Genomic DNA, 27276 nt, shown 5'->3' on the forward strand with positions numbered 1-27276 from the left:
GGTGAGGGTGAGGGTTAGTGTGAGGGTTAGGGTGAGGGTGAGGTTTAGGGTTAGGGTTAGTGTTAGGCTGAGGGTGAGGGTGAGGGTGAGGGTGAGAATTAGGTTTAGAGTTAATCTTTGGTTAGGTTTAGGATTAGGGTGAGTGTGAGGGTGAGAGTTAAGGTTAGGGTTGGGGTGGGGGTTAGGGTTAGGGTTATTGATAGGGTTAGGGTTAGGGTGAGGGTTAGGTTTAGGGTTAGGCTTATGGTGCGGGGTAGGGTGTAGGTTAGGGTTAGGTTTAGGGTTAGGGTGAGGGTTAAGTTTAGTGTTAGTCTTAGGGTTTGGGTGAGGGTTAGAGTAAGGGTTAGGGTTAGCATATGGCCTAAGGTTTTGGTGAGTGTTAGGGATAGGTTTAGGTTTAGGCTTAGGGTAGGGTGAGGATAAGTTTTAGGGTAAGGTTTAGCGTTTGGGTGTCAGTGAGATTTAGTGTTAGGGTTAGGGTGAGTGTTAGGATTAAAGTTAGGGTTAGGATGAGGGTTAGGGTTAGGGTGAGGGTGACGGTTTCGCTTAGGTAAAGGTTAGGGTTATGGTTAGAGTGAGGATTAGGGTGAGATTCAGGGTTATAGGTAGGGTGAGGGTGAGTATTAGGGTTAGCGTGAGGGTTAGGGTGAGGTTAAGAGTTAGGGTGAGGGTGAGGGTTAGGGATAGGGTGAGGGTGAGGGTTTCGGTTAGGTAAGTGTTAGGGTTAGTGTTACGGTTGTGGTGAGGGCTAGGTTAAGGGTGAGGTTTAGGGTGAGGATGAGGATGAGGTTGAGGTTTAGGGTGTGGGTGAGCGTTAGGGTTAGGGTTAGGGTTAGGGTAACCGTGAGGGTTAGTGTGAGGGTGAGGGTTAGGGTTAGGGTTAGGGTTAAGGTGAGGATTAAGGTCAGGATGAGGGTTAGTGTGAGGGTTAGGGTTAGGGTTAGGGTGAGGTTTAGGGTTAGTGTGAGGTTTAGGCTTAGTGTTAGTGTTAGGGTTAGGGTTAGGGTGAGGGTAAGGGTTAGGGTGAGGGTTAAAGTGAAAGTGAGGGTGAGGGTGAGGTTGAGGGTGAGGGTTAGGTTGAGGGTTAGGCTTAGGGTTAGTCTGAGGGCTATGTTGACTGTGAGGGTTAGGTTGAGGGTGAGGGTTTGGGTTAGGTAAGGGTTAGTGTTATGTTTAGGATGAGGATTAGGTTGAGTTTGAGATTTAGGGTTATGGTGAGGGTTAGGGTTAGGGTTAGGGTGAGAGTTATGGTTAGCGTGATGTGTTGGGTGAGGGTGTGCGTTAGCGTGAGGTTGACGGTTTAGGTGAGGGTTAGGGTTAGTTTAAGGGTGAGGATAAATGTGAAAGTTAGTGTTAGGTTTAGGGTAAGGGTTAGGGTGAGGGATAGGGTTAGGCTCAGGGTGAGGGTTAGGGTTAGGGTTAGGTTTAGGGTGAGGGTTAGTGTGAGGGATAGGGTTAGCGTTAGGGTGAGGTTTAGGGTTAGGTTTATGGTGAGGGTTAGGGTTAGGGTGATGTTTAGTTTGAGGGTGTGGGTTAGTGTGAGAGTGAGTGTTTGCTTGACTGTGACGGTTAGGGTGGGGGTGAGGGTTAGGGTTAAGGCGAGGGTTAGGGTGAAGTTGAGGTTTAAGGTTAGGATTAGGGTGAGGGTTAGAGATAGGATGAGTGTTAGGGTTAAAGTTAGGGTGAGGGTTGGGGTTATGGTTAGCGTTAGGGTGAGGGTTAGGCTTAGTGGAATGGGAGGTTGAGGGTGAGGGTTATGTTTAGGGTGAGGGTTGGGGTTCGAGTTAGGGTGAGGGTTCAGTTTAGTGTGATGTTTATGAATAGGGTGATGGTAAGGATTCTGGTGAGGGTGAGGTTTAGGGTGTGGGTGAGGTTTAGGGTTAGAGTGAGGGTTAGGGTGATGGTTAGGGTGAGGGCTTGGTTTAGGGTTAGGTTTAGGGTGAGGGTGAAGGTGAGGGTTAGGGTTTTTGGGGTGAGCGTTAGGGATAGGGTGAGGGTTAGGTTTAGGGTTAGTGTTATGGTGAGGGTGAGGGTGAGGTTGAGCGTTAGGGTGAGGGTGAGGGTGAGGGTTAGGGTTAGGATTAGAGTGAGGTTTAGGGTTAGGCTGAGGGTGAGGTGATGGTGAGGGTTAGGTTTAGGGTTAGGTTGAGGGTTAGGGTTAGTGTGAGGGTAAGGGTGAGGGTGAAGGTAAGATTTTGGGTGAGGATTAGGGTGAGGGTGAGGGATAGGTTTAGTGTGAGTTTTAGGGTTAGAGTTAGGGTTAGGGTGAGGGTGAGGATTAGGGTTAGGATTAGGGAGAGGTTTAGGATTAGGGTTAAGTTTAGGGTGAGGGTTAGGGTTAGGGTTAATGTGAGGTTTAGCATTAGTTTTAGGGTTAGGGTTATTGTTAGCTTTAGAGTTATTTGAGGATTAGAGTTGGGGTTATGTTTAGGGTGAGTTTTAGGTTGCGGGTGAGGGTTAAGGTCAGGCTTAGGGTTATGATTAGGGTGAGGGTTAGGTTTAGTGTGTGGGTTAGCGTTAGGTTTAGAGTTATGGTTAGGGTGTGGGTAAGGGTTAGGGTGAGGGTGAGGGTGAGGGTGAAGGTTTGGGTTAGGTTGAGGGTTAGGGTTAGTGTGAGGTTTAGGGTTAGGGTTAGCGTTAGGGTTAGGCTGAGGATAAGGATTAGGGTTAGGGATGGTGTGAGTTTTAGGATTAGGGTTAGGGTGAAGGTGAAGATGAGGGTGAAGGTTAGGGTGAGGTTTAGGGTTAGGGTGAGGGTGAGGGTGCAGGTGAGGTTTAGTGTTAGGGTAAGTGTTAGGCTGAATGTGAGGTTTAGGGAGAGGGTTAGGTTTAGGATTAGGGTGAGGGTAAGGGTTAGGTTTAGGGGTAGGGTTAGGCATAGGTCGAGGGTTAGTTTTAGGTTTAGGTTTAGGGTTACAGTTAGGGTGTGGGTGAGGGTGAGGAATAGGTTTAGGGTGAGGGTGACGGATAGGGTGAGGGTTAGGCTTAGGGTTAGGGTGAGGATGAGGGTGATGGTTAGGGTAATGATTAGGGTTAACCTTCGGGTGATGGTGAGGGTCAGATTTAGTTTTAGTGTTAGTAGTAGGTTTAGGGTGAGGGTTAGGATGAGGGTGAGTGTTAGGGTGAGGTTTAGGGTGAGGGTGAGGGTTAGGGTTTGTGTTAGCCTTAGGGTAAGGGTAAGGGTGAGGTTTTGGTTTAGGGTGTGGGTGTGGGTGAGGGCTAGGGTTAAGGTGCGGGTTAGGGTTACGGTGAGGGTTAGGGTGAGTGTTAGGGTTAGGGTGAGGTTTCGGATTAGTGTTAAGGTGAGGGTGAAGGTGAGGGTGAGGGTTAGGTTTAGGTTTAGGCTTAAGGTTAGGGTTAGAATTAGTCTGAGGGCTAGGGCTACGGTGAGGGTGAGGTTTTGGGTGAGGTTTAGGTTGTGGGTGAGTCTTAGGGTTAGGGTGACGGTGAGGGTTTGGGTGAGGGTGTGGTTTAGGGTTCGTGTTAGTGTGAAGATTAGGATGAGGGGTATTTGTAGGGTTATGTTTAGCGTGAGGGTGGGCTTTAGGGTGAGTGTTAGGGTGAAGGTTTGGGTTAGGTACATGTTAGGGTTAGGTTTAGGGTGAAGATTTGTGTGACAGTGAGGGTTAGGGTGAGGGTTAGGATTAGGATAAGGGTTAGGGTTAGTGTTAGGGTGAGGGTGAGGGTAGGGTTTCGGTTAGGTAAGGGTTAGGATTAGTGTTAGGGTTATGGTGAGGGGTAGGTTTAGGGTGAGGGTGAGGGTGAGGTTGATGGTTAGGGGGTGGGTGAGCATTAGGGTTAGGGTGACCGTGAGGGTTAGGATGAGGGTGAGCATTAGGGTTAGGGTTAGGGTTAGGGTGACCTTGAGGGTTAGGATGAGGGTGAGTGTTAGGGTTAGGTTTAGGATTAGGGTGAGTATTAGGTGTAGGATGAGAGGTATGCTGAGGATTAGGGTTAGGTTTAGGGTGAGCTTTAGGTTTAGTCTGAGGGTTAGGTTTAGGGTTAGGGTTAAGGATAGGGTTAGGGTGAGGGTGAGGTTTAGGGTGAGGGTTAGGATGAAGGTGAGGGTTAGTGTTAGGGTGAGAGTGAGGTTTAGGGTGATGTTTAGTGTTAGGGTTAGGGTTAGGGTTAGGGTTAGGGTTACAGTGAGGTTTAGGTTGAGGGTTAGGGTTAGGGTTACAGTTAGGTTTAGTGTGAGTGTTAGGGTGAGGGTAAGGTTTAGGGTGAAGGTGAGGGTGAGGGTGAGGGGTAGTGGTAGGGGTAGGTTTAGGGTGAGGGTTATGGTTAGGGTGAGGTTTAGGTTGAGGGTTAGGGTTAGGGTTACAGTTAGGTTTAGTGTGAGTGTTAGGGTTAGGGTTAGGTTTAGGTTGAGGTTGAAGTTGAGGGCGACGTATAGGGTTAGTGTGAGTATTAGGGTGAGGGTAAGGTTTAGGGTGAGGGTTAGGGTGAGGGTTACGGTGAGGTTTTGTGTTGGGGTGAGGGTTAGTGTTAGGGTTAGGCTGAGAGTTAGGGTTAGGGTGATATTTAGGGTGAGGGAGAGGGTTAGGGTGAGGGTGAGAGTTCGGATCAAAGTGAGGGTTAGGGTGTGGGTGAGGGTTAGGGTGAGGGTGAGGGTTAGGGTGACCGTGAGGGTTAGTGTGAGGGTGAGGATTATTGTGAGTGTTAGACTTAGGGTTATGGTTAGGGTTAAGGAGAGGGGTAGTGTTAGGGTTATTATGAGGGTTATGGTTAGGGTGAGGGTTAGGGTAAGTGTGAGGGTTAGGGTTAGGGTGAGGGTGGGGGTAATTGTTAGTCTGAAGGTTACGTTGAGGGTAAGGGTTAGGATTAGGGTTAAGGTTAGGGTGAGGTCTAGTGTGAGGGTTAGAGTTAGGGTTCAGCTTAGGGTTAGGATGAGGTTTAGGCTGAGGGTGAGGGTGAGGATGAGAGTTAGGGTTAGGGTAAGGGTTATTTTGAGGGTTAGGGTGAGGATTCGTGTGAGGGTGAACTTTAGGGTGAGGGTTTGCTTTAGGGTGAGGTTTAGGTTTAGGATTAGGGAGAGGGTTACAGTTAGGGTGATGTTTAGGGTGCGGGTGAGGATTAGGGAGAAGGTGAGGGTTAGGGTTAGGGTTAGCGTTATGGTGAGGGTTAGGGTCAGGGTTAGGGTTTGTGTTAGGGTTAGGATGAGGTTGAGGGTTAGGGTTAAAGTTAGGGTTAGTTTGAGGGTTAGGGTGAGGTTTAGTGTGAGGTTTAGGGTTAGAGTGAGATTTAGAGTTAGGGTTAGGTTGAGGGTGAGGGTTAGGGTTAGGTTTGGGGTTTCATTTAGGGTAAGGGTGAGGTTGAGGAATAGGGATAGGATTAGGGTTAAGATTAGGGTGAGGGTTAGAGTGATGATTAGGGTTAGGGTTAGGGTGAGGGTGAGGGTGAGGGTTAGGGGGAGTGTTAGTGTTAGGGTTAGGGTTAGGGTGAGGGTTAGACTGAGGGTAAGGGTGAGGGTGAAAGTTAAGGAGAGGGTTAGGATTAGGGTTATTGTGAGGGTTAGGGTTAGATTGAGGATAAGTTTTAGGGTGAAGGTTAGGTTGAGGTTTTTGTTAAGGTTTAGGGTAAGGTTTAGCGTGAGTTTGAGGGTGAGGAATAGGGTTAGGGTTATGCTTAGGCTGAGCCGTAGGGTTAGGGTGAGGGTTAGGGTGAGGGTGAGGATAATGGTTAGGATTAAGGTTTAGGGTGAGTATTAGTGTTAAGTTTAGTGTGAGGGTTAGGGTGAATGGTTGGGTTAGGGTCAGGGTGAGGATTAGGGTTAATATGATGGTTAGGTTTAGTGTTACGGTTAGGGTGAGGGTAAGGGTTAGGGTGAGTGTTAGGATGAAGGTGAGGGTTACGGTTAGGATGAGGTTTAGGGTGATGTTTAAGGTGAGGGTTAGGGTTAGGGTGAGGGTTAGGATTAGTGTTAGGTTTAGGTTTAGGATGAGAGTTAGGGTGAGGGTAAAGTTTAGGTTAAAGATTTGGGTTAGGGTTAGGGTTAGCGGTAGGTTGAGGGTTAGGTTTAGGGTTAGGGTTAGGGTTAGGGTTAAGGTGAGGGTCAGGATGAAGTTTAGGGTTAGGATTAGGTTTAGGGTTAGGGGTAGGCTGAGGGTGAGGGTGAATATGAGGGTGAGTGTTAGGGTTAGGTTTAGGGTTAGGGATAGGGTGAGGTTTAGCATTAGGGTTAGGGTTAGTGTGATTGTTAGGCTCAGGGGTAGGGTTAGTTTTGCGTGAGGGTTAGGTTTAGTGTGACGGATAGGGTTAGGGTTAGGGTTAGTGTTTGGTTGAGTGTTAGGTTTACTGTAAGGGTTAGGGTTAGGGTTAGGGTTAGGGTGAGGGTGAGGGTAAGGGTTCGGGTGAGTGTTAATGTGAGGGTGAGTGTTAGCGTTAGTATTAGGGTTAGGGTAAGTGATAGGGTGAGGATTAGGGTTAGGGTTAGGTTTAGGGTGAGGGTGAGTGTGAGGGTTAGGTTTAAGTTTAGGGTGAGTGTTAGGGTTAGGGTGAGTGTTAGGGTTAGGTTTAGTGTAAAGTTAAGGCTGAGGCTGAGGTTGAGGTTGAGGGTGAGGGTTAGGGTTAGGATTAGGGTTACAGTTAGGGTTAGGCTGAGGGTGAGTGTGATGGTGAAGGTTAGCTTTATGGTTAGTTTGAGGGTTAGGCTTAGTGTGGGGGTAAAGGTGAGGGTGAGGGTGAGGTTTGGGTTGAGGATTAGGGTAAGGGTGAGTGTTAGTGTTAGGCTTAGGGTTAGGGTGAGGGTTAGGGTAAGGGTGAGGGATAGGTTTAGTGTGATGTTTAGGGTTAGTGTTAGAGTTAGCATGTGGGTAAGGTTTAGGGTTAGGGTTAGGGTAAGGGATAGGGTTAGGTTTAGGGTTAGGGTGAGGGATTGGTTTAGGGTTAGGGTGAGGTTTAGGGTTAGAGTTAGGGTTAGGGTTATTGTTAGTTTTAGAGTTATGTGAGGGTTAGGGTTCGGGTTAGGTTTAGGGTGAGCATTAGGATGAGGGTTAGGGTTAGGATTAGGGTTAGGTTTAGGGTTAGAGTGAGGGTAAGGGTGACGGTGGGGGTGAATGATAAGGTTAGGGTTAGCGTTTGGGTTAGGGTGATTGTTACGTTTAGTGTGACTGTTAGGGTTAGGGTTAGAGTTACTGTTAGGGTAAGGATTAGGGTTAGGGTGTGGGTTAGGGTCAGGGTGAAGTTTAGGGTTAGGGTGAGAGTTAGGGTGAGGATGAGGGTTAGGGTGAGGGTGAGGGTTAGTGTGAGGGTTAGGGTGAGGGTGAGGTTTAGGGTTAGGGTTAGTGTTAGGCTGAGGGTGAGGGTGAGGGTGAGGGTGAGAATTAGGTTTAGAGTTAATCTTTGGTTAGGTTTAGGATTAGGGTGAGTGTGAGGGTGAGAGTTAAGGTTAGGGTTGGGGTGGGGGTTAGGGTTAGGGTTAGGGTGAGGGTTAGTGTTAGGGTGATGTTTAGGGTGAGAGTGGGGGTTAGTTTGAGGGTGAGTGTTCGGGTGACGGTAAGGGTTAGGGTGAGGATGAGGGTTAGTGTGAGGGTGGGGGTTAGGGTGAGATTTAGGGTTAGGGTTAGTGTTAGGCTGAGCGTGAGGGTGAGGGTGAGAATTAGCTTTAGAGTTAATCTTAGGTTAGGTTTAGGCTTAGGGTGAGGGTGAGGGTGAGAGTTAAGGTTAGGGTTAGGGTGGGGGTTAGCATTAGGGTTAGGGTGAGGGTTAGAGTTAGGATGATGTTTAGGGTGAGAGTGGGGGTTAGTGTGAGGGTGAGTGTTAGGGTGAGGGTAAGGGTTAGGGTGTGGATGAGGGTTTGCTTTAGGGTGAGGGTTACGGTGACGGTGAGGGTTAGGGTGAGGTTTAGGGTCAGGGTTAGGGTTAGGCTGATGGTTAGGGATAGGGTGAGGGTGAGGGTGAGGGTGAGGATTAGGGTTAGGGTTAGGCTGAGGGTTTGCATTAGGCTGACTGTGAGGTGAGATTTAGTGGTAGGTAAGTTTTAGGGTGCGAGTAAGGGTTATGGAGAGGGTTAGTCTGAGGGTGAGGATTAGGGTTAGTATTAGGTTAGGGTGATGGATAGGGTTAGGTTGAGGATTAGGGTTAGGGTAAGGGTGAGGGTGAGGGTGAGGGTGAGGTTGAGGGCTAGCGTTAGGGTGAGGGTGAGGGTAAGGTTGAGGGTTAAGGGTAGGATTAAGTTTTGGGTTAGGGTTAGGCTGAAGGTTGGCTGAGGGTGAGGGTGAGAGGTAGGGTTAGTGTGAGAGTGAGGGTGAGGGTTAGGGTGAGGGTTAGAGTTAGGGGTAGGGTTAGGGTGAGGGTTAGGGTGAGGGTGAGGGTTAGGTTTAGTGTAAGGGTTAAAGTTAGGATTAGGGTTAGGGTGCTGGCTAGAGTGAGGGTGAAGTTTAGGGTGAGGGTGAGGGTTTGGGTTAGTTTAGGTTTAGGATGAGGATTAGGGTGACGTTAAGGGTTAGGGTGATGGTTTGGGTCAGGGTGAGCGTTATGGTTAGGGTGATGTTTAAGGTTAGGCTTATGGTTAGGGTTAGGGTTAGGGTGAGGGCCAGGGTGAGGGTTAGTATTAGTGTTAGGGTTAGGTTTAGGTTTAGTGTTCGGGTTAAAGTGAGGTTGATGGTTAGGGTTAGCCTTAGGATTAGGGTGAGGTTTTGGTTTAGGGTTAAGGTTAGAGTTAGCTTGAAGTTGAGGGTGAGGGTTAGGCTTAAGATTAGTGTTAGGGGTAGGTTTAGGCTGAATGTGAGGGTGAGGGTGAGTGTGAGAGTTACGGTTAGGGTGAGGGTTATGTTTAGGGTGAGGTGAGGGTTAGGGTGAGGGTTCGGGTTAGGGTCAGTGTTAGGGTGAAGGCTAGGGTGAGGGTGAGGGTTAGGGTTAGGGTTAGGGATAGGGTGATGCTTAAGGTTATGGATAGGGTTAGGGTGAGGGTTAGGCTGAGGGGTAGGATTAGGGTTATTGTGACGGTTATTTTTAGTGTGAGGGTTGGGGATAGGTTTAGGGTTAGGGTGAGGGCTAGGGTGAGGGTGAGGGTTAGGTTTAGGATTAGGGTTAGGTTGAGGTTTAGGTTTAGGGTTAGGGTAAGTGTGAGGGTTAGGCTAAGGGGTAGGGTTAGGTTTAGCGTGAGGGTTAGTTTTAGTGTGAGGGTTAGGGTTAGGGTTAGTGTGAGGTTAGGTTTAGTGTGAGGGATAGGGTTAGGGTTAGGTTTTTTTTTGAGGGTGCGGATTAGGTTTAGGGTTATCGTGAGGGTTAGGGTAAGCATTGGGGTTAGGTTGAGAGTAATGTTTAGGGTGAGGTTTAGGGTGAGGGTTAGGGATAGGTTTAGGGTTAGGGTGAGGGCTAGGGTGAGGGTGATGGTTAGGTTTAGGATTAAGGTTAGGTTGAGGTTTAGGTTTAGGGTTAGGGTAAGTGTGAGGGTTAGGCTAAGGGGTAGGGTTAGGTTTAGCGTGAGGGTTAGTTTTAGTGTGAGGGTTAGGGTTAGGGTTAGTGTGAGGTTAGGTTTAGTGTGAGGGATAGGGTTAGGGTTAGGTTTTTTTTTGAGGGTGCGGATTAGGTTTAGGGTTATCGTGAGGGTTAGGGTAAGCATTGGGCTTAGGTTGAGAGTAATGTTTAGGGTGAGGTTTAGGGTGAGGGTTAGGTTTGGGGTCAGCGTTAGGTTTAGGTTGAGGGTTAGGATGAGTGTTAGAGTTATGGTTATGATTAGGGTGGATGTGAAGCTTAGGGTTTATGTTAGGATTAGTTTGAGGGTTAAGGTGAAGGTGATTTTTATGGTGAGGGTAAGGTTTAGGGTGAGTGTGAGGGTTATGGTTTGGGATAGAATTAGGGTGAGGTTTAGTATGAAGGTAAAGCTTATGGCGAGGGTAAGGGATAGGGTGAGTGTTAGGGTGACGGTGAGATTTAGGGTTAGGGTTAGGTTTAGGGTGAGGGGTAGTGTGATGGTTACGGTTAGGGTTAGGGTTAGTTTTAGGGTGAGGGTTAGAGTGAGGATTAGTGTTAGTGTTAGGTTTAGATTTAGGGTTAGGGTGAGGGTAAGGGTTGGGTTAGGGTTGGGTGAGGGTAAGGGGTAGGGTGAGGGTTAGGGTTAGGCTGATGGTGAGGGTGAGGGTGAGGGTTAGGGTTAGGGCGAGGCTGAGGTTGAGGGATAGGGTTAGGTTGCGGGTGACGTTAGGTTAGGGTTACGGTTAGGGGGAGGGGGAGTGTTAGGATGATGATAAATGTTAGGGTGAGTGTTAGGGTGAGGGTGAGGTTTAGGGTTAGGATTAGTGGTAGGGTGAGGGGTAGGGTGAGGGTTACGTTTAGGGTTAGGTTTACTGTTAGGGTTAGGGTGAGGTTTAGGGTAAAGTTTAGGGTTAATGTTAGGGTTAGGGTTTGGGTGAGTGTTAGGTTTAGGGTGAGGGTTCAGGTTAGTGTTAGGATTAGGGCAGTGTGAGGGTAAGGTTTAGGGTGAGGGTTAGGTTGAGGTTGAGAGTGAGGGTGAGGGTTAGGGTTAGGATGAGGGTTAGGATTAGGGTTAGGTTTATGTTGAGGGTTAGGGTCAGGGGTAGTTTAAGGGTTAGTATGAGGGTTAGAGTTAGTGTGAGGGTTAGGGTTAGGGTTAGAATTAAGGTGAGGGTGAGTGTTAGGGTGAGTATGAGGATTAGGTTTGGGGTTAGTGTGAGGTTTAGGGTTAGGTTTCCGGTTGTAGTGAGGGTGAGTGTTAGGGTTAGGATGAGGGTTAGGGTTAGGGTTAGGGTGAGGTTGAGGGTTAGGGATAGGGTTATGGTGAGGGTTAGGGTGAGGTTTAGGCTTAGTGTTAGGTTTAGGGTGAGGGTGAGTGTTAGGGTTAGTGTGAGGGTGAGCATTAGGGTTAGGTTTATGGTTAGTGTGAGGGTAAGGTTTAGTGTGAGTGTTAGGGTGAGGTTGAGGATTTGGGTGAGGTTGAGGGTTAGGTTTAGGGTTAGGGTTACAATGAGTGTGAGGTTGAGGTTTAGGGTTAGGTTTAGGGTGAGGGTGAGGGTGAGGGTTACGCTTAGGGTTAGGGTGAGTGTGAGGGTGATGGTGAGGGTTAGGGTGAAGCTTTGGGTTAGGTTTAGGGTGAGGGTGAGGTTTAGGTTTAGGGTTAGGGTTAAGGTGAGGGTTAGAATTAGGTTGAGGGTTAGGGTTAAGTTGAGGGTGAGGTTTTCATTGAGGGTTAAGGTGTGGGTGAGTCTTAGGGTTAGGGTGAGGTTTAGGGTGATGGTGAGGATTAGGGTGAGGGTGTGGGTTACGGTTCGTTTTAGTGTGAGGGTTAGGGTGAGGGTGAGGATGAGGGTTTTGGTTAGGTAAATGTTATGGTTAGATTTGGGTGAGGATTAGGGTGACGGTGAGGGTTAGGGTGAGGGTTTGGGTGAGGGTGAGGGTTAGGGTTAGGGAAAGGGTTAGGGTTAGGTTTAGAGTGAGCATTAGAGTGAGGGTGAAAGTTAGGATGAGGGTAGGTTTAGGGTTAGGGTTAGGTTTTGGGTGAGTGTTAGGGTTAGTGTTACAGTTATGCTTAGGGTTAGGGTGAAGGTTAGGGTGAGCGTTAGGTTTAGTGTTAGGGTTAGGTTTTGCGTGAGCATTAGGTTTAGGAGTGAGGGTTAGGGTTAGGGTTATGGTTAGGGTACGGTGAGTTTAAGGTTTAGGGTGTGGGTAAGGGTTAGGCTGAGGGTGAGGGTGAGGGTGAGTGTTAGGGTTAGGTTTAGGTTTAGGGTGAGTGTCAGGGTTAGGGTTAAAGTTAGGATGAGGGTTAGGGTGAGGGGTAGGGTTACATTTAGGATTAGGGTGAGGGTGAGGGTGAGAGGTAGTGTTAGGGTGAGGGTTAGGGTTAGGGTGATGGTTAGCGTGAGGGGTAGGGTTAGGGTTAGCGTGTGGGTTAGGTTTAGTGTGAGGGTTAGGTTTAGGGATAGGATTAGAGTTATGGTTAGTATGAGGGTTAGTCTTAGGGTGAGGGTTAGGGTTAGGGTAATGTTTAGGGTGAGGTTTAGGGTGAGGGTGAGGGTTAGGGTTAGGTAGAGGCTGAGGGTTAGGGTTAGGATTAGGGTTAGGATGAGGGTGATTTTTAGGGTTGGTTTAGGGTGAGAGTGAGGGTGAGGGTTAGGCTTAGGATTAGTGTTAGGTTTAGGGTTAGTGTTAGTTTAGGGTGAAGGTTAGGGTGAGGGTTAAGTTTAGTGGGTGGGTAAGGGTTAGGCTGAGGGTGAGAGTGAGGGTGAGTGTTAGGGTTAGGTTTAGGGTTAGGGTGAGTGTCAGGGTTAGAGTTAGGGTTAGGATGAGGGTTAGGATGAGGGGTAGGGTTAGGTTTAGGATGACGGTGAGGGTGAAGGTGAGAACTCAGGTTAGGGTGAGGGTTAGGGTTAGCGTGATGGTTAGTGTGAGAGGTAGGGTTAGGGTTAGGGTGAGGGTTAGGGTTAGTGTGATGGTTAGGTTTAGGGATAAGATTAGGGTTAGGGTTAGTGTGAGGGTTAGTGTTAGGGTTAGGGTTAGGGTGAGCGTAATGTTTAGGGTGAGGTTTAGGGTGAGGGTGAGGGTTAAGGTTAGGCTTAGGATTAGGTTGAGGCTGAGGGTTAGGGTTAGGAAAATGGTTATGATGAGGGTGAGGTTTAGGGTTAGGGTAAGGTTTAGGGTGAGATTTGGAGTTAGGGTCAGGGTTAGGATGATGTTGAGGGTGAGGGTTATGGTTAGGGTTAAGGTGAGGGTTATGTTTAGTGTTTGTGTTATTGTTAGGGTCAGGGTAAGTGTTAGGGTGAGGGTTAGTGTGAGGGTGAGTGTTAGGGTTAGGGATAGTGTTAAGGTGAGGGTTAGGGTGAGTGTTATGGTTACTGTTAGGGTTAGGGTTAGGGTAAAGTTTAGGGTTAGGGTAGGATTAGGGTTAGGGTTATGGTTAGGCTGAGGGTGAGGGTGAGGTTGAGGGTGAGGGTTAGGGTTAGGGTTAGGGAGAGGATTAGGGTGAGCTTGAGGGTTAGGGTGAGGGTTAGGTTTAGGGTGAGGTCTAGGTTTAGGGTTAGGGTGAGGGTTATGGTTAGGATGATGTTTAGGGTGAGGGTGAGGCTTAGTGTGAGGGTGAGGGTTCGGGTGAGGATAAGAGTTAGTGTGTGGGTGAGGGTTAGGATTAGGGTGAGGGTTGGGTGACAATGAGCTCTGGGGTGAGGGTGAGGATTACAGTTAGTGTTAAGGTGATGGTTAAGGTTAGGGTTCGTGTTAGGGTGTGGGTTAGGGTGAGGTGTAGGATTAGGGTGAGGGTGAGGGTTAGGATTAGTGTGAGGTTTGGGGTTAGGTTTAGGGTTCGGGTTACTGTGAGATTAAGGGTTTGGGTGAGTTTTAGGGTGAGGGTGAGGGTTAGGGTTAGCGTTAGGATTAGGGTGAGGTTTAGGTTTAGGTTTAAGGTTAGAGTTAGCTTGAGGGTTAGGGTGAGGGTTAGGGTTAGCATTAGTGTTAGTGTTAGGTTTAGGCTGAGGGTGAGTGTGAGAGTGAGATTGAGGGTTACGGTTAGGGTGAGGGTGAGGGTTACGTTTAGAGTGAGGTGAGGGTTAGGGTAAGGGTTCGGGTTAGGGTCAGTGTTAGGGTGAGGGCTAGGTTGAGGGTGAGGGTTAGCGTTAGGGTTAGGGATAGGGTGAGGCTTAAGGTTATGGTTAGGGTTAGGGTGAGGGTTAGGCTGAGGGGTAGGATTAGGGTTATTGTGAGGATTACATTTAGTGTGAGGCTTAGGGTTAGGTTTAGGGTGAGGATGAGGGTTAGGTTTAGTGTGAGGGTTTCGATTAGTGTTAGGGTTAGGCTTAGGGTTAGGCTGACTGTTAAGTTTAAGCGTGAGGGGAAGGTTAGGTTTAGGTTAAGGGTGAGGGTTAAGGTGAGGGTTAAGGATAGGTTAGGGTGAGGGTTAGTGTGAGGTAAAGGGTTATTGTGAGGGTTCGGTTAGGGTGAGGGTTAGGGTTAGGGTGATGGTTAGGGTTAGGGTTAGGGTTATGCTTAGAGTGGGGGTGATGGTGAGGGTTAGGGTTAGGGTTATGTTGAGGTTTATGTTTTTTTGAGGGTAAGGGTTAGGGTGAGGGTTAGGTTTAGGCTTACATTTAGGGTGAGGTTTAGGTTTAGGGTTAAGGTGATGGTTAGGATGTGGGTGAGGGTTAGGTTTAGGTTGAGGTTTAGTGTGACTGTGAGGGTTAGAGTGAGTGATTCTCTTAGGGTTATGGTTAGGGTGAGGATTAGGTTAGTGTTCGGGTTAGGGTGAGGGTTAGGGTGAGGGGTATGGTTAGGGTTAGGGTGAGGGTTAGGATTAGTGTGAGGGTTAGGGTTAGGGTTAGGGTGGGGGTGCGGTTTTGGGTTAGCGTTAGGGTTAGGTTGAGGGTTAGGGTTAGGGTTAGGGTGAAGGTGAGGGTAAGGATTACTGTTTGTTTTAGGTTTATGGTGAGGGTTAGGTTAGGGTGAGGGTGATGGTTAGGGCGAGGTTAACGGTTCGGGTGAGTGTTAGGGTGAGGGTGAGATTTAGGGTTAGTGTTAGGGTTAGAATGAGGTGTAGGGTGATGGTTACAATTAGGGTTAGGGTTAGTTTTAATGTGAGGGTTAGGTTGAGGGTTAGGGTTAGTGTTAGGTTTACAGTTAGGGTGTTCATTAGGGTTAGGGTGAGGGTTAGGGTTAGGGTTAGGTTTAGGGTAGGGTGAGGGTAAGGGGTAGGGTGAGGCTTAAAGTTAGGCTGAGGGTGAGGGTTAGGGTTAGGATTAGGGTTAGGGTTATGTTGAGTTTTAGGGTTAGGTTTAGGGGTAGGATGAGAGGGTGACGAGAAGGGTTAGGGTTAGGGTGAGGGTGATGGTGAGGGTTACGATAAGGGTGAGGGTGAGGGTTAGGTTGAGGGTAAGTGTTAGGGTGAGTATTAGGGTGAGGGTGAGGGTTAGGGTTAGGATTAGGATTAGGGTGATGGGTAGGGTGAGGGTTATGTTTAAGGTTAGGTTTAGGGTTAGGGTTAGGGTGAGCTTTACATTGAGGTTGAGCGTTAGTGTTAGCGTTAGCCTTTGGGTGAGTATTAGGATTAGGGTTCGGGTTCGGGTTAGTGTTAGGTTTAGGTTAGGGATAGGGTAAGATTTAGGGTGAGGGTTAGGGTTAAGTTGAGGTTGATGGTAAGGGTTAGGATTAGGTTTAGGGTAAGGGTGAAGAGTAGGGTGAGGGTTAGGTTTATGTTTACGGTGAGGGTTCGGGTGAAGGTGAGGCTTCGGCTGAGGGTTAGGGTTAGGATGAGCCTTAGGATTAGGGTAAGGTTTAGGATGTGGGTTAGGGTGAGGGGTAGGGTAAGGGTTGGTGTGAGGGTTAGGGTTAGTGTGAGGGTTAGGATTAGGGTTAGGGTTAGGGTGAGGTTGAGTGTTAGGGTGAGGATTAGGGTTAGGTTTAGGGTTAGGGTTAGGGTGAGGGTTAGGGTGAAGGTTAGGGTTAAGTTTAGGGTTAGGGTGAGGGTGAGTGTTAGGGTTAGGGTAAGGGTAGGGTGAGGGTTATGTTTAGTGTGAGAGTTAGGGTTAGGGTGAGGTTTAGGGTTTGGGTGATGGTTTGGGTTAGGGTTAGGGTGAGGTCTAGGGTGAGGATGAGGATTAGGGTTAGGGTTAGCGCTAGGGTGAGGATTAGGGTTAGGGATAGAGTGTGGGTTAGGATGAGTGTTAGAGTTAGTTTTAGGGTGCGGGTTCGGTTTAGTGTGAGGGTTAGGGTGAGGGTGAGGGTAAGGCTTTAGGTGAGAGAGTTAGGTTGAGGGTGAGTGTTTGGGTTAGCATTAGGGTTAGTGTGAGGGTGAGGGTGATGGTTAGGGTTAGGGTGAGATTTAGGGTCAGGATTAGGGTTAGAATTAGGTTTAGGGTTATTTAAGGGTGAGAGTTAGGGTGAGGGTGAAGGTTAATATTAGGGTTAGGTTTAGAGTGTGGGTTAGGGTGGGGGTGAGGGTGAGGTTTAGGGTGAAGTTTAAGGTTAGGGTGAGGGTTAGGGTTAGGATTAGGTTTGGGGTGAGGGCTAGTTTGAGGTTGTGGGTTAGGGTTAGTGTTTGGGTTAGGGAGAGGCTTAGTGTTAGGGTTAGGGTGAGGGTTACTTTGAGGGGTAGGTTTAGGGTTCGGGTGAAGGTTAGGTTTAGTATGAGGGTTAGAGTAAGAGTTAGGGTTAAGGTTAGGGTGAGGTAAGGGTTTGGGTTAGGGTTAGGGTGAGAGTGAGGGTTAGGGTTAGAGTGAGTGTTAGGGTGAGGGTTAGTGTGAGGGTTAGGTTTAGGGTTAGGGTGAGGGTTAGCATGAAGTTGAGTTAGGGTTAGGGTGAGGGTTAGCATGAAGTTTAGAGTTCGGGTTAGGGAGAGGGTTAAGTTGAGGGTTAGGGTTAGGTTTGGGGTGAAGGTTAGGTTTAGTTTGAGGGTAGAGTTAGGGTTATGGTTACGGTTAGGGTGAGGTTAAGGTTTAGGATGAGGGTTAGTGTTAGAATGAGGGTTAGGATTAGGGTGCGGGTTATGGTGAGGTTTAGGATTAGGGCGTGGGTTAGCATGAGGGTTAGGTTTAGGGTTACGGTTAGGTCAGGGTAAGGGTTAGTGTGAGGGTGACGGTTAGGGTTAAGGTTAGTGTTAGTGTTAGGGTGAGGGTTAGGGTGAAGTTTAGGATTAGGGTTATGTTGAGGTTTAGGATTAGTGTGAGGGTTGGGGTTAGATTTAGGGTTCGGGTTAGGGTTCGGGTAAGGGTTTTCATGAGGTTTAGGGTGAGGGTGAGGGTTAGATTTAGGATTAGCATTAGGTTTAGGGTTAGGCTGAAGGTGAGTGTGAGCTTTAATGTTAGAGTTAGGGTGAGGGTTAGGTTGAGGGTCATGGTTAGGGATAGGTTGAGGTTTAGGGTTAAGGTGAGGGTTAGGGTTAGCATTAGCGTTAGGTTGAGGGTTATGGTTATGGTTAGGTTTAGTGTTAGTGTTATGGTTAGGCTGATGTTTAGGGTTAGGATTAATGTTAGAGTTAGGTTTAGGCTGAGGGTTAGGTTGAGGGTGAGGGTTACTGTTTGGTGAGGGTGAAGGTTAGGGTGAGGGTTAGGGTTAGTGTTAGGGTTAGGGTGAGGGCTAGTGTGGGGGTGAGTGTAAGGGTTAAGTTTAGGGATAGGGTGAGGTTTAGGATTATGGTTAGGGTGAGGGTGAGTGTTTGGCTGAGGGGTAGGGTTAGGGTTAGCCTGAGGGCTAGGTTTAGTGTGAGGTTTAGGGTTAGGGTTAGGGTTAGGGTGAGGATTAGTTTTAGGTTTTGTTTTAGGGTTGGGTTAGGGTGAGGTTTGAGGTGAAGGTTAGGGTTAGAGTAAGGGTTAGGGTGAAGGTTAGTGTGAGGGTAAGGTTTAGGGTGAGGGTTCTGATTAGGGTGAGGGTTAGGTTTAGGTTTAGGCTGAGAGTTAGGGTTAGGGTTATATTTATGGTGATGGTGAGGGTTAGGGTTTGGGTTAGGTTGACGGTTAGGTTTAGCATTAGGGTGAGGTTTAGGGAAAGGGTTAGGATGAGGTTTAAGGTTAGGGGTAGATTTAGGTTTAGGGTGAGGGTGAGGGTTAGTGTGAGTGTTAGGGTTAGTGTTAGTGTTAGGGTGAGGTTAAGGGTTAGGGAGAGGGTTAGTGTTAGGATGAGGGTTAGGATTAGCGTGAGGGTTATGGTGAGTTGTAGGGTTAGTTTGAGGGTTAGCGTGAGGATTAGGGTTAGGGTTCGGGCTAGGGTGAGGGATAGGGTCAGGGTAAGGTTTAGGGTGAGGGTTTGGGTGAGGGTGAGGGTTAAGGTTAGGGTTAGGTTAATGGTGAGGCGTAGGGTGAGGTTTAGGTTTAGGGTTACGCTTAGGGTGAGGGTTAGGTTGAGGGTGAGGGTTAGGGTGAGGGTTAGGGTCAGGATGAGGGTTATGGTTAGGGTGAGGGTTATGGTTAGGGTGAGGGTGAGGTTTAGGGTTAGGGTTAGGATGAGGGCTAGATTGAGGTTGAGGGTTAGGTTTAGGGTTAGGGATAGGGAGCGGATTAGGGTTAGGGTTAGGGTGAGGGTGAGGATTAGACTGAGGTTTAGGTTTCGGTTCAGTTTGAAGGTTAGGGTTAGGGTTAGTGTTAGGGTGAGGGTTAGGGTTAGAGTTAGGTTTAGGTTTAGGGTTATTGTTATGGTTAGAGTGAAGGTGAGGCTGAGGGTGATTTTTAGGGTTAGGTTTAGGTTTAGGGTGAGGGTGAGAGTGAGGGTTAGGGTTAGGATTTGTATTAGGGTTAGGATTAGGGTTAGGGTGAGGGTTAGGGTTAAGGTGAGGGTTGGGGTTAGAGTGAGGGGGAGGGGGAGGTTAGGTTTCGGTTTAGAGGTAAGGTTAGGGTGAGGGTTAGGGTGAGGGCTAGGTTGAGGGGTAGCTTTGGGGTGAGGGTAAGGGAGAGGGTGAGGTTTTGTGTTCAGGAAGGCTTAGTGTTATGTTTAGTGTGAGTATTAGGGTGACAGTGATTGTTAGGGTGAGGATTTGGTTTAGGGTGAGGGTTTGGTTTAGAGTGAGGGGTAGGATTAGGGTTAGGCTCAGAGATAGGGTTAGGGTGATGTTTAGGGTGAGGGTGAGGGTTAGGTTAAGGTGAGAGTTCGGGTGAAGTTGAGGGTTAGGGTGTGGGTGAGGGTTAGGGTTAGGGTGATGGGGAGGGTTAGTGACAGGGTGAAGGTTAGGGTTAGGGTTAGGATGAGGCTTAGGGTGAGGGGTAGGGATTGGGTGAGCCTTAGGATTAGTTTGAAGGTTGGGTTTGGGTTAGGTTTAGGGTGAGTCTAAGGGTTTGGGTGAGGGTGAGGTTGAGGATGAAGTTTAGGGTGAGGGTTAGGGTTAGGGTTAGGGCTATTGATGGGGTTAGGGTGAGGGTGAGTTGGAGGGGGAGAGGGAGGGGGAATGTTAGGGTTAGGGTTAGGTATAGGGTGAGGGTGAGTGTGAGGGTTAGATTTAGGATTAGCATTAGGTTTAGGGTTAGGCTGAAGGTGAGTGTGAGCTTTAATGTTAGAGTTAGGGTGAGGGTTAGGTTGAGGGTCATGGTTAGGGATAGGTTGAGGTTTAGGGTTAAGGTGAGGGTTAGGATTAGGGTGACGTTGAGGGTGAGGGTTAGGCTTAGGATTAGGGTTAGGATTAGGTTTAGGGTGAGCTTGAGTGTGAGGGTGATTGTGAGGGTTAGGTTTAGTGTTAGGTGTAAGGTTAGGGTTAGGGTTCTGGTGAAGGCTAGGTTGAGGGTGAGGGTTAGGGTGAGGTTGAGGGAGAAGGTGAGGGTTTGGGTTAGGAAAGGGTTAGTGTTATGTTTAGGATTAGGATTAGGATTAGGGTGACGGTGACAGTTAGGATGAGCTTTTGGGTTTGGGTTAGGGTTAGGGTTAGGATTAGTCTCAGAGTTATGGATAGGATGATGTTTAAGGTGAGGGTTAGGGTTGGGTTGGGTTAGAGTTAGGGTGAAGGTGACGGTGAGGGTTAGGGTTAGGATTAGGGTGAGGTTTAGGGTTAGGATTTGGGTTAGGGTTTGGGTTAGAATGAGGGTGAGGAAGGGTTAGGGTAAGTGTTAGTGGTAGGGTTAGGGTGAGAATTAGGGTGAGGGTGAAGTTTAGGGTGAGTGTTAGGATTAGGGTGTGGTTTAGGTTTTAGGGTTAGGGTTAGAATTAGGGTGAGGTTGAGGTTTAGGTGTAGGGTTAGGTTTAGGGTTAGGGTTAGGCTGAGGGTGAGGTTGAGGGTGAGTTTTAGGGTTAGGGTTAGTGTTAGTGTGAGTGTTAGGGTTAGGGTTAGGATGAGTGTTAGGGTGAGGGGTAGGGTTAGGGTTAGGGTAAGGCTGAAGGTGAGTTTGAGGGTTAGGGTTAGGGTTTTGGTGAGGTTTAGGGTTAGGGTTAGGTTTCGGTTGAGGCTTTGGGTGAGGGTTAGTGTTAGGGTTAGGGTAAAGTTTAAGGTTAGGGTTATGGTTAGGGTTACGGTGAGGGTAAGGTTTAGGGTGAGGGTTAGGGTTAGGTTTAGTGTGAGGGTTATGGTTAAGATTAGTGGTATGGTGAGGGTAAGGGTTAGGGTGAGGTTTAGGATGAGGGTGAGGCTTAGGGTTAGGGTTAGGTTTAGGTTGAAAATGAGGGTTAGGGTAAAGTTTAGGGTTAGGGATAGGATTAAGGTGAGGGTTAGTTTTGGGTAGGGTTAGAGTTAGAGGGAAAGTTTGGTAAGGGTTAGGTTTAGGGTTAGGGTGAGGATTAGTGTGAGGGTGAGAGTTAGAGTTAGGGTTAGGGTGAGGGTTAGAGTTAGGTTGATGTATAGGGTGAATGTGAGGATGTGGGTGAGGGTTAGGGTTAGGGTGAGTGTTAGGGTGATGGTGAGGGTAGGGTGAGGGTGCGTGTAAGGGTTACAGTTAGGGTTAGGGTGAGGTTTAGGGTTAGGGTTAGGGTTAGGGACAGTATTAGGGTGAGGATAAGTGTTGGGTAGGGTTAGAGTAATGGTGAAGGTGACGGTGAGGTTTAGGGTTAGGATTAGGTTTAGGGTTAGGGTTTGAATGAGGGTGAGGGTTAGGGTGAGGGTTAGTGGTAGAGTTAGGGTGAGGATTAGGGTGAGGGTGAAGTTTAGGGTGAGTGTTAGGGTTAGGGTGTAGTTTAGGTTTTAGTGTTAGGGTTAGAATTAGGGTGAGGTTGAGGTTTAGGGGTAGGTTTAGGGTTAGGGTTAGGGTTATGGTGAGTGTTAGGGTTAAGGTTAGGTTAAGGTTGAGGGTTATGTTGAGGGTTAGGGTTAGGGTTACGGTTAGTGTGAGAGCTAGGGTTCGGGTTGAATTTAGGGTTACGGGGAGGGTAAGATTTAGGGTGAGGGTTAGGATGAGGGTGAGGTTTAGGTTTTAGGGTTAGGGTTAGAATTAGGGTGAGGTTGAGGGTGAGGTAAGTTTTAGGTTTAGGGATAGGATTAGGGTGAGGGTTAGGGTTGGGTTAGGGTTAGAGTTAGGGTGAAGATGAAGGTGAGGGTGAGGGTTAGGATTAGGGTTAGGGTTAGGGTTAGAATGAGGGTGAGGGTGAGGGTTAGGGTAAGGGTTAGTGGTAGTGTTAGGGTGAGGATTAAGGTGAGGTTTAGGGTTAGGATGAGGGTTAGGGTGAGGGGAAGGGTTAGGGTTAGGGTGAGGATGAGGGTGAGGTTGAGGGTTAGGGTTAGGCTTATGGTGAGGGTTAGGGTTAGGATTCGTTTTTTGTTGAGGGTTAGGGTGAGCGTTTCTGTGAGGGTTATTGTAAGGGTTAGGGTAAGGGTCAAGGTTAGGTTTACGGTGAGGGTGAGGGTTAGGATGAGTGTGAGGTTTAGGTTGAGGTTTAGGGGGAGGTTTAGAGTTATGGTTAGGGTTAGGGTGAGGGTAGGGTGAGGGGTAGGGTAAGGGTTAGTGGTAGTGTTAGGGTGAGGATTAGGGTGAGGTTTAGGGTTAGGATGAGGGTTAGGGTGAGGGGAAGGGTTAGGGTTAGGGTGAGGATGAGGGTGAGGTTGAGGGTTAGGGTTAGGCTTATGGTGAGGGTTAGGGTTAGGATTCGTTTTTTGTTGAGGGTTAGGGTGAGCGTTTCTGTGAGGGTTATTGTAAGGGTTAGGGTAAGGGTCAAGGTTAGGGTTACGGTGAGGGTGAGGGTTAGGATGAGTGTGAGGTTTAGGTTGAGGTTTAGGGGGAGGTTTAGAGTTATGGTTAGGGTTAGGGTGAGGGTAGGGTGAGGGGTAGGTTTAGGGTTAGAATTAGGGTTAGGTTTAAGGTTAGGGTTAGGGTTAGTGTAAGGTTTAGGGTTAGGGTGAGTGTTAGGGTTAGTGTGAGGGTTAGGGTTAGGTTTAGGGTAAGGTGAGGGTTAGGGTTAGTTTTACGGTGAGTGTTAGGCTTAAGGTGAGGGTGAGGATGAGGTGAGGGTTAGATTAACGGTGAGGGTTAGGATGAGGGTTCGGGTTCGGGTTCGGGTGAGTTTTAGGGTGTGGTTGAGGGTTAGGGTTAGGGTGAGGGTTAGGTTGACGGTTAGGGTTAGTTTGAGCGTAAGGGTTAGGTTTAGCGTTAGAGTTAGGGTGAGGGTTTGGGTTAGGTTTAGTGTTAGGGTGAGGGTTAGGTTGAAATTTAGGGTTAGGTTTATGGTTAAGTTAGGATTAGTGTGTAGGTTAGCATTAGGGTTAGGGTCAGGTTTAGGGTGAGGTTTAGGGTGAGGGTGAGGTTTAGGTTTAGCGTTAGTGTTCGGGTGAGGGTTAGGGTTAGGGTTAGGTTTCGGGTGAGAATGAGGTCTAGGGTAAAGTTTAGGGTTAGGTATAGGATTAGGCTGAGGGTTAGGGTTGGGTTAGGGTTAGAGTTAGGGTGAAGATGAGGGTGAGTGTTAGGGTTAGGATTAGGGATAGGGTTAGGTTTAGAATGAGGGTGAGGGTTATGGTAAGGGTTAGTGGTAGGGTTAGGGTGAAAATTAGGGTGAGGGTGAAGGTTAGGGTGAGTGTTAGGTTTAGGGTGAGGTTTAGGTTTAGGGTTGGTGTTAGAATTAGGGTGAGGGTAAGGTTTAGGTTTAGGATTAGGGTTAGGGTTAGGGTTAGGCTGAGGGTGAGGTTGAGGGTGAGGTTTAGGGTTAGGGTTAGTGTTAGTGTGAGTGTTAGGGTTAGCGTTAGGATGAGGGTTAGGGTGAGGGGTAGGGTTAGGGTTAGGGTGAGGATGAGGGTATGATTGAAGGTTAGTGTTAGGGTTATGGTGAGGGTTAGGGTTGGGTTAGGTTTAGGTTGAGGGCTAGGGTGAGGGTTAGAGTTATTGTGAGGGTGAGGGTTAGGATTATTGTGAGGGTTAGGGTTAGGTTTAAGGTTAGGTTTATGGTGAGGGTAAGGGTTAAGGTGTGGGTTAGTATGATGGTGAGCTTTATGGTTAAGGTTAGGGTGAGAATGAGGTTTAGGGTAAAGTTTAGGGTTAGGGAAAGGATTAGGGTGAGGGTTAGGATTGGGTAGGGTTAGAGTTAGGGTGAAGGCGAGGGTGAGGGTTAGGGTTAGGATTAGGGTTAGGGTTAGGTTTAGAATGAGGGTGAGGGTGAGGGTAAGGTTAAGGGTTAGTGGTAGGGTTAGGGTGCGGATTAGGGTGAGGGTGAAGTTTAGGGTGAGTGTTAGTGTTAGGGTGAGTTTTAAGTTTTAGGGTTAGGGTTAGATTTAGGGTGAGGGTGAGGTTTAGGGTTAGGATTAGGGTTAGGGTTAGTGTTAGGCTGAGGGTGAGGTTGAGGGTGAGGTTTAGGGTCAGGGATAGTGATAGGGTGAGTCTTAGGGTTAGGATGAGTGTTAGGGTGAGGGGTAGGGTTTGGGTTAGGGTGAGGATGAGGGTGAGATTGAGGGTTAGAAATAGAGTTATGGTTTGGTTTAGGGTTAGTTTTAGGTTTAGGTTGAGGGTTTGGATGAGGGTTAGGTTTAGTGTTAGGGTGAGGGTTAGGGTTAGAGTTATGGTTAGGGTTACAGTGAGGGAAAAGTTTAGGGTGAGGGTTAGGATGACGGTGAGCTTTAGGGTTATGGTTAGGGTGAGAATTATGATTAGTGTAAAGTTTAGGATTAGGGATAGGATTAGGGTGAGGATTATGGTTGGGTTAGGATTAGAGTTAGGGTGAAGTTGAGGGTGAGGGTTTATTTTTAGGATTAGGGATAGGTTTAGAGTTAGAATGAAGGTGAGGGTGAGGTTAAGGTAAGGGTTAGTGGTAGGGTTAGGTTGAGGATTAGTGTGAGGGTAAATTTAAGGTGACTGTTAGTGTTAGGGTGAGGTTTAGGTTTTAGGGTTAGGGTTAGAATTAGGGTGAGGGTAAGGTTTAGTGTTAGGATTAGGTTTAGGATTAGAGTTAGGCTGAGGGTGAGTTTGAGGGTGAGGTTTAGTGTTAGGGTTAGTGTTAGGGTGAGTGTTTGTGTTAGGGTTAGGGTTAGGATGAGGTTTAGGTTGAGGGGAAGAGGTAGGGTTAGGGTGAGGATGAGGGTGAGATTGAGGGTTAGGGTTAGGTTTATGGTGAGGGTTAGTGTTAGGCTTAGTTTTAGGTTGAAGGTTAGGGTGAGGGTTAGGGTTAGGGTTAGGGTGAGTGTTAGGGTTTGCGTGAGGGTTTGGTTTAGGGTTCACTGTAGGGTTTCGGTGAGGGTGAGAGGGTGAGTTTGAGATTTAGGGTGAGGTTTAGGGTGAGGTTTAGAGTTAGGGTTAGGGTGAGGTTGAGGTTTAGGGTTAGGCTAAGGGTTAAGGTGAGTGTTAGGGTGAGGGTGAGGTTTAGAGTTTTGGTTAGGGTTCGGGTGAGGGTAGGGTGAGGGGTAGGGTTAGTGTGAGGGTTAAGGTTAAGTTTAGGGTTAGTGTAAGGTTTAGGGTTAGGGTGCGTGTTAGCGTTAGGGTTAGGGTTAAGGTAGGGTGAGGGTAAGGGTTACGGTGAGGATTAATGTTAGCCTGGGAGTGAGGGTCAGGGTCAGGGTAAGGGTTAGGGTTAGTGTTACGGTTAGTGTTAGACTTAGGGTTAGGGTTAGGATGAGTGTTAGGGTGAGTGGTAGGGTTAGGATTAGGGTGAGGGTAAGGGTTATGGTTAGGGTGAGGGTGAGTGTTAGCGTTAGGGTTAGGGATACGGTTAGGGTTAGGGTGAGGTTAAGGGTTAAGGTTAGGGTTATGGTGAGGGGTAGGGTGAAGGTTAGGGTTAGGGTTAGGTTTAGGGTGAGGGTTAGGGTTAGTGTTCGGCTTAGGGTTTGGGTGAGGGTTAGGCTTAGGGTTAGGGTTAGGTTTAGGTTTAGGGTGAGGGTAAGGGTTAGGGTGAGGGTTAGGATGAGTGTGAGGGTTAGGGTTAGTGTGAGGGTGTGGGTTAGGGTGATGTTTAAGGTTAGGTTTAGGGTTAGGTTTAGGTTTAGAATGAGGGTTAGGTTGAAGTTTAGGGTTAGGGTTAGAGTTAGCGTTAGTTTGAGGGTTAGGGAGAGGGTAAGGGTTAAAGTGAAGTTTAGGGTGAGGGTGACGGTGAGTGTTCGGGTTAGGATTAGGGTTAGGGTGAGGGTTAGGGTGAGGGCTATTTTGACTGTGATGGTTAGTTTTAGGATGAGGGGTATGGTTAGTGTTAGGCTTAAGGTTTGGGTGAGGGTTAGGTTAAGGGTTAGGTTTAGCATTAGGCTTAGGGTTTGGATGAGTTTTAGGGTTAGGGTTAGGGTTAGGCTTAGGTTAGGGTGAGGATAAGGTTTAGGGTAAGAGTTAGGGTTTGGGTGACAGTGAGATATAGTGTTAGGGTTAGGGTGAGTGTTAGGGTTATAGTTAGGGTTAGGATGAGGTTTTGGTTAGGGTGAGGGTGAGGGTGAAGGTGAGGGTTTCGCTTAGGTAAGGGTTAGGGTTATGGTTATGGTGAGCATTAGGGTGAGTTTGAGGGATAGAGGGAGCTTTAGGTTTAGGGTGAGGGTTTGGTTTAGGGTGATGTTTTGGTTGAGGATGAGTGTTACCATGAGGAGAGGGTTTGGGTGAGGGTGAGGGTTAGGTTGCAGGTAAGGGTTAGGGTGAGGGTGACAGGGTTAGGGTGAGGTTGACCGTGAGAGTGAGGCTGATGGTGAGGTTTAAAGTTGGCGTGAGGGTTCAGGTGAGGGTAAGTGTTAGGGTGAGGGTGAGGGTTAGGGTTAGGCTGAAGATGAGGATGAGGGTGAGGGTTTTGGTTAGGTAAGGGTTAGGTTTAGTTTTACCGTTATGGTGAGGTCTAGGTTGAGGGTGAGATCTAATGTGAGGATGAGGGTGAGGTTGAGGGTTAGGGTGTGCGTGAGTGTTAGGGTTAGTGTGAGGGTTAAGGTAACCATGAGGGTTAGGGTGAGGGTGAGGGTTAGGGTTAGGGTTAGGGTGAGTATTAGGGAAAGGATGAGGGGTAATGTGAGAGTTAGGGTTAGGGGTAGGGTAAGGTTTAGGGTTTGTGTGTGTATTAGGCTTAGGGTTAGGGTTAGGGTTATGGTTAAGGTGAGGGTAAGGGTTAAGGTGAGGGTTAGGATGAGGGTGAGGATTAGGGTTAGGGTGAGGGTGTGGGTTAGGGTGATGTTTAGGGTTAAGGTTAGGTTTAGAATGAGGGTTAAGTTGAGGTTTAGGGTTAGGGTAAGTGTGAGGTTTAGGGTGAGGGTAAGGGTTAAAGTGAAGGTTAGCGTGACGGTGAGGGTGAGGGTTAGGGTTAGGGTTAGGCTTAGGCTTAGGGTTAGGGTTAGGGTGAGGGCTATGTTGACTGTGATGGTTAGGTTGAGGGTGAGGGTTTGGGTTAGGTAAGGGTTAGTGTTATGTTTAGGGTGAGGATTAGGTTGTGTTTGAGAGTTAGGGTTAGGGTGAGTGTTAGCGTTAGGGTTAGGGTTAGGGTGAGGGCTATGTTGACTGTGATGTTTAGGTAGAGTGTGACGGTTTGGGTGAAGGTTAGAGTTAGGTTAAGAGTGAGGATTAAGGTGAAAGTTAGTGTTAGGTTTAAGGTGAGGGTTAGGGTGAGGGATAGGGTTAAGCGTAGGGTGAGGGTTAGGGTTATGTTTATGGTTAGGGTGAAGGTGAGGGTGAGGGATAGGGTTAGCATTAGATTGAGGGTTAGGGTTAGGTTTAGAGTAAGGGTTAGGTTTAGGGTGATGTTTAGGTTATGGGTGTGGGTTAGTGTGAGAGTGAGTGTTGGTGTGACTGTGACAGATAAGGTGTCGTTGAGGGATAGGGTTAGGGTGACGGTGATGGTTAAGGTGAGTTTGAGGTTTAGGGTTAGGATCAGGTTGAGGGTTAGGGATAGGTTGAGTGTTAGTGTTAAGGTTAGGATGAGGATTAGCTTTAGGGTGAGCGTTAGGGTGAGGGTTAGGCTTAGGAGGAGGGGAAGGGGAGGGTGAAGGTTAGGTTTAGGGTGAGGGTTAGGGTTAGAGTTAGGGTGAGGGTTCGGTTTAGGGTGATGTTTATGACTAGGGTGAGGGTGAGGATTCAGGTGAGGGTGAGGTTTAGGGTGTGGTTGAGGGTTAGGGTTAGGGTGAGGGTTAGGGTGACGTTGAGGGTGAGGGTTAGGGATAGGGTTAGTGTTAGCTCAGGGCTATGGTGAGTTTGAGGTTTCGGGTTAGGGTTAGGGATAGGGTGAGGTGTAGGATTAGGGTTAGGGTTAGTGTGAGTCTTAGGCTCAGGTAGAATTAGGGTAAACATGGGGGTTAGGTTTAGTGTGAGGGTTAGGGTTATGGTTAGGTTTTGTGTTAGGTTGAGGGTTAGGTTTAGTGTGAGGGTTAGGGTTAGGGTTATGGGGAGGGTAAGGGTTCAGGTGAGGGTGAGGGTGAGTGTTAGCGTTAGGATTAGGGTTACGGAGAGGGTTAGGGTGAGGTTTAGGGTTAGGGGTAGGTTTAGGGTGAAGGTGAAGGTGAGGGTTAGGGTTTTTAGGGTGAGCGTTAGGGTTAGGGTGAGGGTTAGGGTTAGGGTTAGTGTT

The sequence above is a fragment of the Dipodomys merriami genome, unplaced genomic scaffold, assembly GCF_024711535.1.
Source record: "Dipodomys merriami isolate MVZ:Mamm:240054 unplaced genomic scaffold, mDipMer1.0.p SCAF_107, whole genome shotgun sequence".
Classification (NCBI taxonomy): domain Eukaryota; kingdom Metazoa; phylum Chordata; class Mammalia; order Rodentia; family Heteromyidae; genus Dipodomys; species Dipodomys merriami.